The sequence below is a fragment of the Rutidosis leptorrhynchoides genome, chromosome 4 (assembly GCF_046630445.1).
Source record: "Rutidosis leptorrhynchoides isolate AG116_Rl617_1_P2 chromosome 4, CSIRO_AGI_Rlap_v1, whole genome shotgun sequence".
Taxonomy (NCBI): domain Eukaryota; kingdom Viridiplantae; phylum Streptophyta; class Magnoliopsida; order Asterales; family Asteraceae; genus Rutidosis; species Rutidosis leptorrhynchoides.
The window spans coordinates 618,977,778-618,998,688 of NC_092336.1; positions in this window are offsets into that span (position 1 = coordinate 618,977,778).

Genomic DNA, 20,911 nt, shown 5'->3' on the forward strand with positions numbered 1-20,911 from the left:
TGGAGAGATGGTCATGCTTAAAGTTGCACCTTGGAAAGGCGTTGTTCGATTTGGTAAACGAGGGAAATTAAATCCAAGGTATATTGGACCATTCAAGATTATTGATCGTGTCGGACCAGTAGCTTACCGACTTGAGTTACCTCAACAACTCGCGGCTGTACATAACACTTTCCACGTCTCGAATTTGAAGAAATGTTTTGCTAAAGAAGATCTCACTATTCCGTTAGATGAAATCCAAATCAACGAAAAACTTCAATTCATCGAAGAACCCGTCGAAATAATGGATCGTGAGGTTAAAAGACTTAAGCAAAACAAGATACCAATTGTTAAGGTTCCATGGAATGCTCGTAGAGGACCCGAGTTCACCTGGGAGTGTGAAGATCAGATGAAGAAGAAATACCCGCATCTATTTCCAGAAGATTCGTCAACACCTTCAACAGCTTAAAATTTCGGTACGAAATTTATTTAACGGGTAGGTACTGTAGTGACCCGAACTTTTCCATGTTTATATATATTAATTGAGATTGATATTTACATGATTAAATGTTTCCAACATGTTAAGCAATCAAACTTGTTAAGACTTGATTAATTAAAATATGTTTCATATAGACAATTGACCACCCAAGTTGACCGGTGATTCACGAACGTTAAAACTTGTAAAAACTATATGATGACATATATATGGATATATATATATATAGTTAACATGATACTATGATAAGTAAACATATCATTAAGTATATTAACAATGAACTACATATGTAAAAACAAGACTACTAACTTAATGATTTTTAAACGAGACATATATGTAACGATTATCGTTGTAAAGACATTTAAGGGATATATATCTTATTAAGAGATATTCATACATGATAATATCATGATAATATAATAATTTAAAATCTAATTTGATATTATAAACATTGGGTTAACAACATTTAACAAGATCGTTAACCTAAAGGTTTCAAAACAACACTTACATGTAACGACTAACGATGACTTAACGACTCAGTTAAAATGTATATACATGTAGTGTTTTAATATGTATTTATACACTTTTGAAAGACTTCAATACACTTATCAAAATACTTCTACTTAACAAAAATGCTTACAATTACATCCCCGTTCAGTTTCATCAACAATTCTACTCGTATGCACCCGTATTCGTACTCGTACAATACACAGCTTTTAGATGTATGTACTATTGGTATATACACTCCAATGATCAGCTCTTAGCAGCCCATGTGAGTCACCTAACACATGTGGGAACCATCATTTGGTAACTAGCATGAAATATCTCATAAAATTACAAAAATATGAGTAATCATTCATGACTTATTTACATGAAAACAAAATTACATATCCTTTATATCTAATCCATACACCAACGACCAAAAACACCTACAAACACTTTCATTCTTCAATTTTATTCATCTAATTGATCTCTCTCAAGTTCTATCTTCAAGTTCTAAGTGTTCTTCATAAATTCCAAAAGTTCTAGTTTCATAAAATCAAGAATACTTTCAAGTTTGCTAGCTCACTTCCAATCTTGTAAGGTGATCATCCAACCTCAAGAAATCTTTGTTTCTTACAGTAGGTTATTATTCTAATACAAGATAATAATCATATTCAAACTTTGGTTCAATTTCTATAACTATAACAATCTTATTTCAAGTGATGATCTTACTTGAACTTGTTTTCGTGTCATGATTCTGCTTCAAGAACTTCGAGCCATCCAAGGATCCGTTGAAGCTAGATCCATTTTTCTCTTTTCCAGTAGGTTTATCCAAGGAACTTAAGGTAGTAATGATGTTCATAACATCATTCAATTCATACATATAAAGCTATCTTATTCGAAGGTTTAAACTTGTAATCACTAGAACATAGTTTAGTTAATTCTAAACTTGTTCGCAAACAAAAGTTAATCCTTCTAACTTGAATTTTAAAATCAACTAAACACATGTTCTATAGCTATATGATATTCTAACTTAAATGATTTAAAACCTGGAAACACGAAAAACACCGTAAAACCGGATTTATGCCGTCGTAGTAACACCGCGGGCTGTTTTGGGTTAGTTAATTAAAAACTATGATAAACTTTGATTTAAAAGTTGTTATTCTGAGAAAATGATTTTTATTATGAACATGAAACTATATCCAAAAATTATGGTTAAACTCAAAGTGGAAGTATGTTTTCTAAAATGGTCATCTAGACGTCGTTCTTTCGACTGAAATGACTACCTTTACAAAAACGACTTGTAACTTATTTTTCCGACTATAAACCTATACTTTTTCTGTTTAGATTCATAAAATAGAGTTCAATATGAAACCATAGCAATTTGATTCACTCAAAAAGGATTTAAAATGAAGAAGTTATGGGTAAAACAAGATTGGATAATTTTTCTCATTTTAGCTACGTGAAAATTGGTAACAAATCTATTTCAACCATAACTTAATCAACTTGTATTGTATATTATGTAATCTTGAGATACCATAGACACGTATACAATGTTTCGACCTATCATGTCGACACATCTATATATATTTCAGAACAACCATAGACACTCTATATGTGAATGTTGGAGTTAGCTATACAGGGTTGAGGTTGATTCCAAAATATATATAGTTTGAGTTGTGATCAATACTGAGATACGTATACACTGGGTCGTGGATTGATTCAAGATAATATTTATCGATTTATTTCTGTACATCTAACTGTGGACAACTAGTTGTAGGTTACTAACGAGGACAGCTGACTTAATAAACTTAAAACATCAAAATATATTAAAAGTGTTGTAAATATATTTTGAACATACTTTGATATATATGTATATATTGTTATAGGTTCGTGAATCAACCAGTGGCCAAGTCTTACTTCCCGACGAAGTAAAAATATGTGAAAGTGAGTTATAGTCCCACTTTTAAAATCTAATATTTTTGGGATGAGAATACATGCAGGTTTTATAAATGATTTACAAAATAGACACAAGTACGTAAAACTACATTCTATGGTTGAATTATCGAAATCGAATATGCCCCTTTTTATTAAGTCTGGTAATCTAAGAATTAGGGAACAGACACCCTAATTGACGCGAATCCTAAAGATAGATCTATTGGACCTAACAAACCCCATCCAAAGTACCGGATGCTTTAGTACTTCGAAATTTATATCATATCCGAAGGGTGTCCCGGAATGATGGGGATATTCTTATATATGCATCTTGTTAATGTCGGTTACCAGGTGTTCACCATATGAATGAATTTTATCTCTATGTATGGGATGTGTATTGAAATATGAAATCTTGTGGTCTATTATTATGATTTGATATATAGGTTAAACCTATAACTCACCAACATTTTTGTTGACGTTTTAAGCATGTTTATTCTCAGGTGATTATTAAGAGCTTCCGCTGTCGCATACTTAAATAAGGACGAGATTTGGAGTCCATGCTTGTATGATATTGTGTAAAAACTGCATTCAAGAAACTTATTTTGTTGTAACATATTTGTATTGTAAACCATTATGTAATGGTCGTGTGTAAACAGGATATTTTAGATTATCATTATTTGATAATCTACGTAAAGCTTTTTAAACCTTTATTGATGAAATAAAGGTTATGGTTTGTTTTAAAATGAATGCAGTCTTTGAAAAACGTCTCATATAGAGGTCAAAACCTCGCAACGAAATCAATTAATATGGAACGTTTTTAATCAATAAGAATGGGACATTTCACCTTCGAGTTTAAATTATGGATATTTTTGAAGTAGTGTTAGGAACTGAAGCATGAGGTAGTATAATACAATGACACCTGATCAACGTGATTATATTACAGTAAGTCATGCTGAGTTTCTAATAGAACGTGATAAAGGTTCACAGATCATGCCCTCATCATGAACCATGTTATATAACTCTTTCATTCTATTTAACCTCTAAACATATCAAGAAAATATTTTTCTTGATAATTCAGTCTTTTCCAGATATTCTGGTAATTTGACAAATTAAATCGTGCTATTACCTTTCCTTTCTGCTTTGTATAATAAGATCATTCGAAACTCCATACCTACGAATTCTGGACCATTATTCGCTTGACTTGAAGTCGGGAAGAAGAAGAAAACAAAAGCATGAAGCTCCGAAATAGAAATGGGAGTATAAATCACAGCAAATAGGAGAGAGCATTAACTGTGGATGTCAAGGATTATAGAAAGACAGAAGCATAAACATCGAAATATAAGAGAAAATATAAAGCCTGACAACAACACATAAATTACAAACCGTGTATATCAATACGTATTGCAACGTAAAGACACGGAAGAATTAAAAACATTATAACCCCAAGGTAATAGTAGAAGAAAATAACTTTCTCTGGTGGCAGATGAAAAAAAAGAATGACAGGTATGAAGGTTAGGAGTATATCAAGAATTAGAATCGGATGGAGCGTAATGATGAATGTTTTAAAAATATGAATTGAGAGAGAAAGAATAGAAGATGGGAGGTGTGAAAATAAGGAAACGAAGGGGGCAGATTTATAGTATAATATCAGACAGGAAAATTGAGACAGATCATCGCATTAAATCGAAGAGGATCATAATTTCCTTAATTACCGAAGAATCAAATCTTACGAAGATTTTCTCCAAATCTTTTGAACTCCGAAAATCAATCCTATTTACGTCAAAAGATATGACGAATCTACACTTACTCATTTCACTCTTTTGTGATAACTTCACTTGTACTCTTCGCGTAATTGATTTGTTTTATCTGAATTACTCGCTGATGATAAAACTCTAATTATAAGCTCGTATGTGTCATGAAAACATACTTATTGTCAGCCATGACCATCTCAATCAAATTTCGGGACGAAATTTCTTTAACGGGTAGGTACTGTGACAACCCGAAAATTTCCGACTAAATTTAAACTTAATCTTTATATGTTTTCGACACGATAAGCAAAGTCTGTAATGTTGAAATCTCAAAAACTTTGAACTGTGTTTATGTATTCATTTACCCTTCGACTGCTCTCGATGATTCATGAACAATTATGTGTAAATAGATATATATATGAATATATATACATATGTGTGAATATTAAATTGAGAAATATTATAAAAAATTAAACGAGTTGATTGATATGAAAATAAGTTATGAAGTCAATTATATGACTTGAGAACGTTAACAAAGTATTAGATGAAATATACTTTACATGAACGTAATTATTTCAATATAATTATCGACGAAATTAAAAGATAATATCAAATGATTGATTTATCAGATACATTGTATGATTACGAGTCTCTGTTGAGAGGTCCACTGTGATTTAAGAAATCTGTTCTTTTTAACAATATTCTGAAAATGGTAAAGTGATCTACAAGTGAGAACAAAGTGTCAAATAAAGAGAACTAGACAAAAATTAGTGGAGATTTCTGTTAAATTTTCAATGCATGCTTTACAATAACTTCCTCGTGACTCTTGATAAGTTAATTATTTAACTTTCATAAAATTAATTGTAAGAGCATGAAATGTAAATGGATGTCGACAAGATAATCAAATGGATATGTTGATTTAAAATGATTTCATACGTTTAATTGTCCATTGGACTTAACCCTACGATTCACGAATAAACTGTAAGTAAAAACTGGAAACCATTATGACTTATATATTATATGATTTTACTTTATTAAATGAAAACGTTTTATGATATAACAATTTCTATTATTTACACCTTTTAATAAAATGATTTTGAATATAAGTAGTTTTGGAAAACTAAACCTTATAATATTATTTGATTTAGTTTCAAAAATACGAAAACATTTTTTCGATATAATAGAATTTGATTATAAAATGTGTTTATGGATTTTCAATGATATGAAAATAAAAATAAAGATAAAATAAAGATTTCTAATGAGCACTAAAAGACTACAACATTTCATCTCAAGATTACAAGTTAAAATGATGGAAATCACTAAACCTGCACACTTGCACGAGAAAAATCATAACTAAATCATACAGACTCGAAAAAGGGTGATTCCGGTGTTCAGACGTCCGTAACTCAAAAATCTACAACTTTTGTGAAGACATCATACGCGGATCGCGTACCCATCTACATGAAACTCGTAATGTTTCAAAAGATTATGCAGAATTTGTAATCTTTACACGAAACGCGTTATGTTATATTTGTCAACATATTTTGAGGCGGCTTCACTATTCTTCATTGTTTTTCAATATTTTAACACGTTTTATATTTATTATATTATTATATTATATTATTATATTATTTAAATTATTATTATTAACCTATATATATACATATTCGATGCGATGCACTTAAACAGATACACATATATTTTGCTCCGCAAACACTTAAACACACATATTTATATATTGCTCCGTATTTATTTTATTTATTATTTATATTAATTATTACTATTAATCCAAATATATTATTATTAGTATTAGTATTATCAGATATCGTTACCATTATTATTAGTATTATACATAAAATACTACGACGAGGTCATGAGCATATTATTTTAAAACGGGTTTTTCGAGTGGGATAGAGCTAAGGAAACTATGGGTTATAGCTATGGAGGTTATGAGTAATGTTTATGGGTATTGTTCGCAAGTCAAACCTAGTGTTTATCATCTCCGGTGCGTCTACGTACTTTCCTACCATATTGAATCACAATATTGATACGTGAGCATTCATATCTTATCTTTTATATATTAATAGTGTATCCATGTCTAGTGCTCGAGTATATATGTTTATACATGCTTGTATGCTAAATTTCGTCATTAGATAGTTTATGATGAATCACGAATTTGATACATATGCTACTGATATAAAGTATATGATATGCATGTTTTTGGAAAGATGACGAAAAATTATTAACTTTTCATTTAGAAATCGCGTAATTTCGATGAACGGATTAAAAGATATGGTCAACTGAATAATGTTTGACGTTAATTGAGATTGTGTTTGAAACTCTAAATTAATATTTAAACAACTTGTCTATGAGATTGATAAATTGGATTTTTAAATATTACTAATCGAGTAAATGAGTTTCTATATAAGGCACGTCTCGTTTTGTCGAACAATTTTCAAAGTTGACTGTCTTATCATGTTTTAAAACTTTATAAACACTATAAATTTGATTTTACAAGTATTGGAAAGCTATGCGAAATAATAAAATATTTTCGATTGCCATAATAATTCAAATATAATATAGCTTCTGAAATAAATAATATTTTGAGTTTGATAAACTATAAATTCGTTCAATTATCAAGACTTATACTATGATAATAAACATGTATAGATTTAAAGATCGTATTGGGTCAGATTGACTGTTGAGATGACTTTTGTTAACTTTTTCATGTCGGTCTTGAGCATTAGGATTGCGATACACTATGACCCGACCTAGCTTGTTAGACATTTATTGACCAACATATGTTCTCTAGGTTGAGATCTATGGTTGCTTTGCATTCCGAGTTTCGGTCACATTTCGGTGAATGAATTTATGAGCTGCTAAGGTGAGTTTATAGATCCCTTTTTAATTGCTTTTGCAATCTATATTTTTGGGTTGAGAATACATGCACTTTATTTTAAACACAATGGATACAAGTACATACTAAATTCTACACTGAGTTTGAACCGAAAATCCCTTAGCTTTGGTAACTAGTAACTGTCAGTTATAAGAACTGGTGGGCGCGAGTAGTTGTATATGGATCCATAGGGCTTGACATCCCCGTCTGTTCCAGGTATAGAAACCCTAGCCTGAACTATAAAACAGACGTATGCTATTTGAGGTTAGTACACGTTGGTTTGCATGTATTGTACATGTTGGTTGCATGTATGTTAAAACATGGGTACTTATTATAACGTTAAAGTTTAGTTACCAGGGTGCTCAATCTTGTAGAATAATTTGATAAACGTTTCTGGATGAAACAACTGAAATCTTGTGATCCACCTTTATATACAGATTATGTACAACATTAAAACTATGAACTCACCAACCTTTGTGTTGACACTTTTAAGCATGTTTATTCTCAGGTTTCTAGAAGTCTTCCGCTGTTTGCTTATACGTTATACAAGCTATGTGCATGGAGTCATACATGCTTTATTCGAGAAAACTTTGCATTCACAAAATTATCACCATGTATCTTATTTGACTGTATCTTCAACGGATGTATTCTTAAAAACTATTATATACGGTGATTGTCTATACGTAGAAATTATCAGATGTCGAAAACCTTAGATTTATATATTTAATTATGGTATGCCATTTTCAAAAGAATGCAATGTTTACAAAACGTATCATATAGAGGTCAAAATCTCACTATGAAATCAATGAATAATGTATTCGTCCAAATGGATTTGGACGAGTTATCACATCTAGGCAGTTTTTGAAGAGTATAAATACAAAGATATGAAGGTTTTCATTTATATCATCACTCAATAGAATAGTAGTTCGTGGTGGCTCACCAAAATTAGGGTTTCATTGCTATTTTATTAAGGTTTTCATCAAGTTTTCATCATCCATTCTATTTTACATCAAGGATTTGAAGATTGGATCAAGATCTAGGGCTTGTTCTTCATCATCTTCATCTTCTTCATTTAGCACTTTTGTAATTTATTAAGTTTGGTACAATCTGTGACGACCCAGAAATTTCCGACCAAATTTAAACTTTATCTTTATATTATTCCGACACGATAAGCAAAGTTGTTAAGTTAAATCTCAAGAATTTTAAACTGTGTTCATACATTCATTTAACCTCGACCAAAGTCCCGACGATTCACGAACAACTATTTGTGAGTAGATATGTATATAAATACAAATAAATATATGTACATAATAAATGTTATTAATCGTTGAATGAAATTATTATTATAAATAAATATGTAAAATAATATGCGATATAATGAAAACTATTATTACAAATGTATATATATATATATATATATATATATATATATATATATATACATATTTATATATATATATATATATATATGTATGTATATAAATATGTATATATATACTACTTCTAAATATAAAAAATAATATTAAATCTATTTGTTTAAAAATACATAATATATATTTATGTGATAAAACTTGTTATTTTAAACGGATTATATTTAGAGGGAGAGTAAATGGAAAATGAATGATTTCGAGCTTAATTAGTAAACGTCTGTAACACTCGGTTGATGTTTTCTAGTTTTAATATAGATATTGTACATGTTCATGAAGGATTGAAATAAAAGTTGGACTGTAAATTGATTACGAATATTTTAGATTTGTTAAAAATATTTTTGCATTTCTAAGTTTAAACATTAGTACTCCGTGCATATAAAATGGAACATGAAATAAATAATTATCGAGCCTTTTTGATCAGGTTTCAAACAGTTAATGAGTGAAATAATTAAATACATTTAATCTAAAAGTTTGGGATTTTTAAGAACACTTTTATACGCTAACTGTTTAGCAATGGACTCGAAATATTATCCGCGAGAAGTGTCGGTAGTTAAAAGACAAGCAATAGGCGGCTAACTGTGCACAATGTTCACATTTCTATAATTTGAGATTACTGCTAGACTATTATTATTAATATTAAATTATATCCACCATCACTTGCTTATTATATATGTATACACAACATACAGACTTTGATATATACTACATCTAATTATTCTGCTTCAACCAACCATTTAGATCACACGACCACCACCTTTCACGGCTATAAACCACCACTACCAATTACCACCATCATCGAACCACCATCACGATCTTGAACCTCCATGACCACCACCACCATCGTGATACATCACCAAGTCTATCATAACCACTTGTTAACCGAAATCGTCTACCTAGTTGTTTTCTGTTTTGTGAGTAACCGCCATCATCACCAAAGATAACCCCAAGACACCACCACCTTACACCCATTACACCAACAACTACCACCCTAGAATAACTAATCACTACCGAAACAATTAAACCCACTTCATCTTCATGAACCCATCACCACTTCACAACGAGAACCATCGTGAACCTCCAACTCTCATCCTATCCGTCACCACCACAAACATTACAAATAAACACTGCACCACCTTCAATCCGTCATTCTCTCTCTTCTCTCTCTCTTCTCTTCTTCGAGACACCATCGTTTCACTACCAATATTCAGTTATAGTTCGGTCCGTAAACCTTCATCATCATCTTATAAGTCGACACCGTACAACCACCTATAAACAGCCAACAAACCAACATAACCTGCTGCTACTGTTTTCGTTCTGGTTTAAAGTCGAACAAAACCACCCCTCCTTGATGTTGATTATCTTGTATATTTTCTTTCTTTCTTTCCTTTCACGTTGAAAACACCAGACCATGATTGCTCGATTTTTTTTATATATATTGTGGTGCTGCTTTTTAAGTATCCCTTCACCTTTATGGCCGACAGCCATTTAACAATTAGAACCACTTGTTCACTAAAAGATAAAGGAGAACGAATTGATACAGATCATTTTCTATTGGGCTACCATTTTCTATTGAGCTTGATTTAATTGTTAGGGCCGAGATCCAAGTTACATTCTATATTAGGTCAGGTACATGTCTGGATCGTTGGGCCGAGATCGAGTATTTGTTGGATCATCTAGGCTTGGGACAACTTGATATATCGGACCTTGAACTAACAAACCATCGGTTCATTTTTTTTCTCTCCTTCTGGGTTCTATTCGACAACAACACAAACACACATTTAAGTTATTGATCATTGAGAATGATATTTAGGAGGTCTAGATGATTCGGTTTAAATGATAATGGTGATGATTAGGAGATGAAGATAATTAGATATTGATGATGATTAAAATGAATTACAAAGACTATAATGATAGTGGTTATGATAAGATGATGATTATGATTCATTATAAATGATGATATAGTTATAATGATAAGTGTCAAATAGTGATGATGATGATGATGATGATGGTAATCGTGTTAAGTTAATGATGATGGATTACGGGTTGCTAGATGGGTATGATGAATGATGACTAGGTCATGATGTTGTGAGCATGATGGTAATGATATATGATAATGTGATATACATAATATGGTGATGTAGTGATGATGATGACTATGCCATGTTATGACAATAATGAAGTTATGATTATAAGATGATGATAATTAAATACTAGAAATGATTATGGTTAAAAAGATTTAAGGAACGAATTTCAACAAAAAGTAAGGGCAGATCAGTAGTCTGGATATGATATCGGGTTAGCGGGACGTCGCGGGTTCAAACCCGGACTTGGGCATTATCTTTAGGGCTACTTCCTTGAGGTAGTTATTTATCTATTTATTATTATTATTACTATTATTATTATTCTCATTATTATTATATCATTATTAGGAAAATAAGTATTATTATTAGTAGTGTTATTATCATTAATATAAATATTAGTATCATTATTATTATCAATAAAATCAATATCTTTATAGTTATTATTATTAGTATTATTATTATTAAAATTAACATTTTTATTTAATAGTATCATTTTTATTAAAAACTATCATTTATATTAAAAGTATCATTTTTACTATTAATATTATCATTATTAGAGAAATTATCATTTTTATCAAAATTATTATTATTACTAGTCTTATTATTATTTTGACATTAATATTATCTTTACATTATCAACATCATTATCATAATAATAATAATTATTATTATTATTATTATTATTATTATTATTATTATTATTATTATTATTATTATTATTATTATTATTATTATTATTATTATTGAATTATGGGGACATGATAATTGCCACCATTGAATTATGTGGACATGATAATTGCCACCATTGAATTATGTGGACATGATAATTGCCACCATTGAATTATGTGGACATGATAATTGCCACCAATTGATATGAATGTTATGTATCGAGAGAATGATTTTTATACACAGTGTATGTGTATTATATTTTGTACATGAGATATGTGTACGGTTACTAAGATTTATGAAAAATAGTTGCGTACACGAGAAAAGTGTACTGTATTTAAAAGATATCGCATGTACATTACAGGTGGGTATAGGATTCAGGCCCATATGTACCATGCCGCATTTAAATCTTGTGGTCTATCAAAATGATGAATTTTATTATTTTATGATAAACCTATGGACTCACCAACCTTTTGGTTGACATTTTAAAGCATGTTTATTCTCAGGTATGAAAGAAATCTTCCGCTGTGCATTTGCTCATTTTAAAGATATTACATAGAGTCGTTCATGGCATATAGAGGTTAGAACCTCGCAATGGGACCAACTGTTGAAGACTTCGTTCAGATGGATTAGGTCGGGTCCTTTCAGTTGGTATCAGAGCGGTGGTCTTAGCGAACCAGGTCTTGCATTAGTGTGTCTAACTGATAGTTATTTAGATGCATTAGTGAGTCTGGACTTCGACTGTGTCTGCATGTCAAAAGTTTTGCTTATCATTTCTAGTCGGAAATCATCTGCTTATCATCCTTAAGAAATTACCTGCTTATCATTCTTAGTCTAGACATGTCTTACTGCCTCTATTGCATAGACAGTGTATAGATAAATTCATATCTTAGCGGAGCTGTTACTGTAAAACTTTGCCTGACATATTCTGTAAATCCCTCCGTAATCTACGAAATCCTTTGTTCTATATATATATATATAGATATTCTATGTAATTAGAATACCATCCGATAACCGGAACTCATTTCATATCAAAAATTCCTTTATTCAATCGTACGAAATGGAACTCGTCACCAGTTCAAGTTCCTCGGATTCTGATATGGAGTTTCACCTAAGCTCCGAAAGCAGTGTCACCAGAATGAATCAACCAATCAGCCATCCCCAATTCATCTGATGGGTTCGTAGTATACTAAATCATTGAAGACAAGAAGAAGGTGATCATTTCCACCAACCGAATTCACTTCTTGGTGAACAATCTGAAACACTTACCGGTGAACCAAACCGAAATACCATTTTCACTCTCATCTCCAGAATAGCTCTCAACGATTATGTAATCTCTACAATTCTAAACCTTATTTATCCGCTCGTTCTAACCGTCAACCATCCCGCGGTGATGGAAGAAGGTAACGAACTTCGCGCTCGGGTAGTGGCTTTAGAGAATATGGTGCGAAGGTTACAAACGCCAACAGCAGCACCAGCAGCATAACCAGTACCACCAACATCAACATCCGCATCCCACACCTCAACATCAAAATCTTTACCACTAACGACAACATCATACGCACCATATATATCGATGAGTACCAACAACAATGAACAATGAAGTATTGAACCATAACTTCATAAATATTCTGCGAAAAATATGTGTTTCAAAAAGTTTTAGAGATTACTTATTCCAGCTCAAACCGAAAAGCAAATGAGATTAATATCATATTAACTCATTAAATCCATGATTACATCTAAAGAAAATATATATGTATATATATTTTCATAAAGATTGCAATTAAAAGTTCTTTGGTACAAAATGTTAATGGTGAAAATATTTTAACGGGTAGGTAAAACCAGAGGAATATTTAGATTTCACATTAATAAGTTACATTGTACATTCTTCGAATTTGATTTAACAGTCATTTACTATCCTATTTACATTCACCGATATACGAATCTGTTCACCACAGAGTAACCATTTTCATTCAAATTTCATATTTGGATTTTGACTTCTCAGAATCCAGCAAGTGGCATAATGAAGAAAACATTGGACAAAATAAAATTTGTTAGAAACAAACAATTTAACTATGGGAAGAATTTTGTTAAGAATTCACGCTAACTGTTCCTAGCTAACTGTTCCTAGCTAACTGGTTGCATTTTATCTACCGCAATTTAATTATCGCAATTTACATTCTCGCAATTTTATTTATCATCATTTAATTTCTGTTATTTATTATTACGCACTTTAAATATCGGGACACGTATACAAAGTTTTGACATATCATATCGACACATCTATATATATTATTTGGAATCACCATCGACACTCTATATGCAGTAATGATCGAGTTCTCTATACAGGGTTGAGGTTGATTCTCAAATAATATATATACTTTGAGTTGTGATCTAGTCTGAGACATGTACACGGGTCACGATACGTATTAATTAATTCGAATGTTATATATTAAACTATATATGAATTATTAAATTGCTAACTGTGGACTTTGAACTATGGACTATCAACAGTGGACAATTAAAATGAATTAAAATATTGATTATAACATATGAAACTAAACAATTCTTCAAGTTTGCCACTTGATTTCATCTTAAACCTCGTTTGTATCTTGCCAATTACAATCTGCGTTCCAAACCTTTCATGATTCTTGAAAACACCTCAATCGAAAGGATGAACCAACCGCACTTCATCTACGGAAGAAAAGATAGATGCATATAGCTATGCACCTGAAAACCACTCGAAACCTGAGAAAGACATTTAAAACGTATCTGTGCTAGCTTCTTTGGCGTTGTTATTACCGAAAATAACTTTGCAATTCTTTTTCAAGATAGCCAATTTTATCACAGCTCCAACAAGACAGCATCGACTTCCCATTCAAAACAACCTTATTATAACCTTGATATATATGTGTGCTCATTTATTATTACCAGAGAACCTTTTATATTCCACCATATTACCATCAGCGTTTAATCATCTAAAGACACAATTCTCTTAAAAAACCACCACAGATGGATAACCGACAATCCAGATATGGCCGCATTAAATGCAGAGGAAACAGTAAAATTGTAGATGGCCTAGATGGCCAAGAGTTTGATGATAAAGAATCGAGTGTTGGGAACGCTCGATAGAAAATTTGGTACTGAATAACGGATTGAGCAAACTATGAAGAAAACCAAGGACAAATACAAGGATCATACCCTATATTCAAAGAATCCAGATAATTCTATATCCAATGAAGTCTTCTGCGTATATCTTGCCCCGAAGTCATGTTAAAATCTTGCGAAAAATTTTTCTTCATCAATCTTCGAACTTAGAAATTCCAAAATATCATCATAAATATCTTCGATAATTCTGAGGATATTTTCATAAATATTTTTGTCTGAAATTATCTACTTCTTCATGCTTTCTGTATTCCATAATATTGGAAACTTTTGTAAAATCTAAGTATAAATTATGAATGAATTGTGGAGAAGTGTTGGGAATTGAAGCATGACTTAGTATAATATAATGGTGCTTGGCCAACGTTATTATATTACAGTAAGTCATGATGAGTTTCTAATGGAACGTGATGATTCACAGATCATACCATCATCATGTGCCATGTTACATGACTCTTTCATTTTAATTAACCTCTGAACATACCAAGAAAATATATTCTTGATAGTTCTATTCTCAGTGATTCTGGTAATTTGACAAATCAAATTGTGCTATTACGTTCTTTCTTGTTTAGAACATTAAGATCATTCAAAACCCTATATCTACGAATTCTGGACCATTATTCGCTTGACTTGGAGTCGGGAAGAGAAAACAAGAGCATGGAGCTCCGAAAAATAAAGGAAAATATAAAGCCGATCACAAACACAGGAATTACAAACCGTGTATATCAATGTTTATCGCAACATAAAGATATGGGAGAATTAAAAACATTATAACCCCAAGAGCGAAGTAGAAGAAAATAGATTCCTCCGGTGGTAATTGGAAAAGGAGAATGATTGTTGCGATAGTGAGAATAAGAACAAGAATCAGAACTGGATTAAGCATTTTCATAATCTTTTGAATTTAGGAATTGAGTATAGGAATGGTGAGGATAATGGAACGGAAAAGCTTAATTTGTAATGGAAATATCAGACAGAGTAACCGAGGCAGATCACCGTATTTAAATATAGAGATCTTAATTTCCTTATTCGTCGAAGAATCAAATCTTTTAGATTTCGAAGATTTTCTCTAAATCCCTTGAATTCCGGAATTCAACCTAGACAACGTCAATAGTTAAGATGCACCTTATTTTCTAAATTCAAACGTGACTACGTCAAAAGTAAGACGAATCTTAAATTCCTCATTTCACTCTTTTGTGACAGCTTCACTCGTACACTGAACATCATCGAATTGTTTATCTATATTAATCAATGATGATAAAATTCTAATTATCAACTCATATTCATCATGAAAACATTTCTATTGTTAGCCATGACCACCACACTCAAATTTCGGGACGAAATTTCTTTAACGGGTAGGTACTGTGACGACCCAGAAATTTCCGACCAAATTTAAACTTTATCTTTATATTATTCCGACACGATAAGCAAAGTTGTTAAGTTAAATCTCAAGAATTTTAAACTGTATTCATACATTCATTTAACCTCGACCAAAGTCCCGACGATTCACGAACAACTATTTGTGAGTAGATATGTATATAAATACAAATAAATATATGTACATAATAAATGTTATTAATCGTTGAATGAAATTATTATTATAAATAAATATGTAAAATAATATGCGATATAATGAAAACTATTAATACAAATGTATATATATATATATATATATATATATATATATATATATATATATATATATATATATATATATATATGTATATAAATATGTATATAAATACTACTTCTAAATATATAAAATAATATTAAATCTATTTGTTTAAAAATACATAATATATATTTATGTGATAAAACTTGTTATTTAAAACGGATTATATTTAGAGGGAGAGTAAATGGAAAATGAATGATTTCGAGCTTAATTAGTAAACGTCTGTAACACTCGGTTGATGTTTTCTAGTTTTAATACAGATATTGTACATGTTCATGAAGGATTGAAATAAAAGTTGGACTGTAAATTGATTACGAATATTTTAGATTTGTTAAAAATATTTTTACATTTCTAAGTTTAAACATTAGTACTCCGTGCATATAAAATGGAACATGAAATAAATAATTATCGAGCCTTTTTGATCAGGTTTCAAACAGTTAATGAGTGAAATAATTAAATACATTTAATCTAAAAGTTTGGGATTTTTAAGAACATTTTTATACGCTAACTGTTTAGCAATGGACTCGAAATAATATCCGCGAGAAGTGTCGGTAGTTAAAAGACAAGCAATAGGCGGCTAACTGTGCACAATGTTCACATTTCTATAATTTGAGATTACTGCTAGACTATTATTATTAATATTAAATTATATCCACCATCACTTGCTTATTATATATGTATACACAACATACAGACTTTGATATATACTACATCTAATGATTCTGCTTCAACTAACCATTTACATCACACGACCACCACCTTTCACGGCTATAAACCACCACTACCAATTACCACCATCATCGAACCACCATCACGATCTTGAACCTCCATGACCACCACCACCATCGTGAACCTCCAACTCTCATCCTATCCGTCACCACCACAAACATTACAAACAAACACTGCACCACCTTCAATCCGTCATTCTCTCTTTTCTCTCTCTCTCTTCTCTTCTTCGAGACACCATCGTTTCACTACCAATATTCAGTTATAGTTCGGTCCGTGAACCTTCATCATCATCTTATAAGTCGACACCCTACAACCACCTATAAACAGCAAACAAACCAACATAACCTACTGCTACTGTTTTCATTCTGGTTTAAAGTCGAACAAAACCACCCCTCCTTGATGTTATTATCTTGTAAATTTTTTTTTCTTTCTTTCCTTTCACGTTGAAAACACCAGACCATGATTGCTCGATTTTTTTTTATATATATTGTGGTGCTGATTTTTAAGTATCCCTTCACCTTTATGGCCGACAGCCATTTAACAATTAGAACCACTTGTTCACTAAAAGATAAAGGAGAACGAATTGATACAGATCATTTTCTATTGGGCTACCATTTTCTATTGAGCTTGATTTAATTGTTAGGGCCGAGATCCAAGTTACGTTCTATATTGGGTCAGGTACATGTGTGGATCGTTGGGCCGAGATCGAGTATTTGTTGGATCATCTAGGCTTGGGACAACTTGATATATCGGACCATGAACTAACAAACCATCGGTTCATTTTTTTTCTCTCCTTCTGGGTTCTATTCGACAACAACACAAACACACATTTAAGTTATTGATCATTGAGAATGATATTTAGGAGGTCTAGATGATTCAGTGTAAATGATAATGGTGATGATTAGGAGATGAAGATAATTAGATATTGATGATGATTAAAATGAATTACAAAGACGATAATGATAGTGGTTATGATAAGATGATGATTATGATTCATTATAAATGATGATATAGTTATAATGATAAGTGTCAAATAATGATGATGATGATGATGATGATGATGGTAATCGTGTTAAGTTAATGATGATGGATTACGGGTTGCTAGATGGGTATGATGAATGATGACTAGGTCATGATGTTGTGAGCATGATGCTAATGATATATGATAACGTGATATACATAATATGGTGATGTAGTGATGATGATGACTATGCCATGTTATGACAATAATGAAGTTATGATTATAAGATGATGATAATTAAATACTAGAAATGATTATGGTTAAAAAGATTTAAGGAACGAATTTCAACAAAAAGTAAGGGCAGATCAGTAGTCTGGATATGATATCGGGTTAGCGGGACGTCGCGGGTTCAAACTCGGACTTGGGCATTATCTTTAGGGCTACTTCCTTGAGGTAGTTATTTATCTATTTATTATTATTATTACTATTATTATTATTCTCATTATTATTATATCATTATTAGGAAAATAAGTATTATTATTAGTAGTGTTATTATCATTAATATAAATATTAGTATCATTATTATTATCAATAAAATCAATATCTTTATAGTTATTATTATTAGTATTATTATTATTAAAATTAACATTTTTATTTAATAGTATCATTTTTATTAAAAACTATCATTTATATTAAAAGTATCATTTTTACTATTAATATTATCATTATTAGAGAAATTATCATTTTTATCAAAATTATTATTATTACTAGTCTTATTATTATTTTGACATTAATATTATTTTTACATTATCAACATCATTATCATAATAATCATCATTATTATTATTATTATTATTATTATTATTATTATTATTATTATTATTATTATTATTATTATTATTATTATTATTATTATTATTATTATTATTATTATTATTGTAAAATAAAACAACTTTTATTTATTATCATTATCAATATTATTTTATCAAATAACAATTAGTTATATAACACTATATTTATTACACATAACATGATTTTATTAATACTTTTATAATTAATAAGGTTATTAATGAAAAACCTAATTAAAATAACAATTAAATCTCTAATAATATATAAATTTGTTCGATTACCATTTTATGTGTTAATATATATATAAATGATATAGGTTCGTGAATCCAAGGCCAACCCTGCATCGTTCAATATAGTCATATGTATTTTTACTACAAAATACATTAGGTGAGTTCATTTGCTCCCTTTTACTCTTTACATTTTTGGGACTGAGAATACATGCGCTATTTTTACAACTGCTTTATTAAATGCTTCTGAAAGATATTTTGAACTGCGAATACATGAAATGCTTTTATAAATGTTTGACGAGATAGACACAACCAAAACATTCCTCGAATGAATTATTATGCAGACAGAAGTTCTGCGGATTATTATTGAATTATGTGGACATGATAATTGCCACCATTGAATTATGTGGACATGATAATTGCCACCAATTGATATGAATGTTATGTATCGAGAGAATGATTTTTATACACAATGTATGTGTATTATATTTTGTACATGAGATATGTGTACGGTTACTAAGATTTATGAAAAATGGTTGCGTACACGAGAAAAGTGTACTGTATTTAAAAGATATCGCATGTACATTACAGGTGGGTATAGGATTCAGGCCCATATGTACCATGCCGCATTTAAATCTTGTGGTCTATCAAAATGATGAATTTTATTATTTTATGATAAACCTATGGACTCACCAACCTTTTGGTTGACATTTTAAAGCATGTTTATTCTCAGGTATGAAAGAAATCTTCCGCTGTGCATTTGCTCATTTTAAAGATATTACATGGAGTCGTTCATGGCATATAGAGGTTAGAACCTCGCAATGGGACCAACTGTTGAAAACTTCGTCCAGATGGATTAGGTCGGGTCCTTTCACAATCTACTCTTGTTTATTGCTTAATCATGTTTAGATTTACTTTATTTGCTTGTATTGATCTAGTTCTAGCCATGATTGGCTAGATTTTATTATGTACACTTGTTTATGAAGCTTGATAGCTAAGGGTTGTTCATATTGATGTTGATGATTGTGTTTAGATAAATCTATTAGCTTGATGATTGTGATTTGTCATTAGAACTAGTCAAAAGATCATGTGTTATGATTGTTTTGGACTTTACTTTGATTATATGAGTTGTGTAGCTTTCAAAGGGATTTGATTTTTGAAGCAATTTGTACTTCAACACTTAGGTGATCTAGACAATCAAATTTGAGCTTTCAAGGGATTGGGGTCTTGATTTGGATTGGTTTTCAATTGGTCCTTAGTCAACATAGTGAAGTTTGATTTTCTTAAGGGGTTTTGATTACCAAAGGGTTTTAGGGGACTTTAACCTAGGCTAAGTACTTATGATAATTGCATGATTCAACTAAATCAATCGGTATAAGCTTATGGGAATTTTCAAGTATTGATTTGATCACAGTAACATCTAGTAGGGATACTAGTCCAAAGTTTGATCACAATTAGACCTTAAGTGAACGAAAGAACAACCCGAATACTTCAAGTGGATTAAGCAAGTATACATGCCTTTCAAATTGAAATTTACTTAATCACTCTTAGTTCTTAGTTCTTAGTTTAAATTACAATAGTTTTATTAATATCTAAAATTCAA